The following is a 1,429-nucleotide window of genomic DNA, read 5'->3' on the forward strand; positions in this document are numbered from 1 at the left end:
ATAGAATTCCATTGTGTATATGTACCATAGTTTTTTGACCCATTCATTTACTGACAGGCACCTAGGTTGTTTCCAACTCTTGGCTATCGTAAATTGTGCTGCTATGAACATTGGGGTGCATAGGTTCTTTGGGATTGGTGTTTTAGGGTTCTTAGGATACAATCCCAGCAGTGGAATTGCTGGGTCAAAAGGCAGGTCCAATTTTAGTTTTCTTAGAAAATTCCATACTGTTTTCCATAATGGTTGTACCAGTCTGCAATCCCACCAACAGTGGACTAGAGTCCTCACTTCCCCACACCCTCTCCAACACTTGTTGTTTATTGCTTTGTTTATGATAGCCATTCTATCTATCAGCCTCCTCCCACAGTGCCTGGGACAGAGCAGGTTAGATCCCAGGCTCTTTAAATAGTTTATAATTAGTCACTAATTAAAGCACCCTGCCCCTCTCTCTGGGTGCACTGAAAATCCCTAGTGTGTGTGTGTGTGTGTGTGCGTACCCAGTTCTCACTGGCCTTTTATTTCTAGAAATCTCAGTTCACCTTGCTACTCCAGCCATACTTCTGAGTTTACAGACATTCAACAGGATGATCAGACTGCACTTTTGGAAAAATCTATTTCAAGTGTATCTGCCAAGAGCAAGGGTTCTTTCTTTTGCTGCTAATAACCAACAGGGGCGGCAGACAGTTGCGCTGTTTACAGTTTCTTCATTCTTCACAGGTGGAGCGGTATTACCTTGTATAGGCAACTACATTTTACTTACTTAGTGGTGATCTGATTACCTTGATCTTAAGCATTTTAACTTCACACTATCCATGCCTACAGAGAGTCGGGCAAAATGAGAAGGGCCTGTGGAAACACACATCTCATTTTATATTGCAGTTATATTGGTAATTGCAGCTTAACCAGCTTTACTCCTAGTTCTGGAAGGAAGTGAAATTATATGTACTAATAAGATTTTTGGAGAAATGGGTATGATACATAACACAAGAGTCTTCCCTGGTGAAATAGCTAGTACTAAGTACACATATGGAAGTCTAATAAATAAGTTTTTTATTATGAATAATTTCTTCAATAGTCAATAACAAAGTAACTGGGAAGGACCATCCAGGAAGAATGTATTATGTCCCTACTTCTTTCTAAATAAAATGGTGTTTTTCCCTCAGCGTGTCCTTGGTGGAAGTGTTCATAGAGACTGGGATGGGGCAGAGGGAGGGACATTCAAACACGTTTGTAGACCCTCTGAAACTTTGAGTCTTCATAGTGACTTGGATCCAATCATATTGACACTTGAGAATTGTCTGGGATTGTTCCCATGACATTCATCAACTAACTGAACTTGGTTATTAAGATGAGTATTTTCTTTTATAGCACCCTGGGCACCATAGTTGATCAAGAGATTTTATGCAAAGGACTCCATTGATTTTAGCAC

This window comes from Sturnira hondurensis, unplaced genomic scaffold (assembly GCF_014824575.4).
Source record: "Sturnira hondurensis isolate 20B ecotype Veracruz unplaced genomic scaffold, ASM1482457v3 Scaffold0000880, whole genome shotgun sequence".
In the NCBI taxonomy this organism is placed as follows: Eukaryota; Metazoa; Chordata; class Mammalia; order Chiroptera; family Phyllostomidae; genus Sturnira; species Sturnira hondurensis.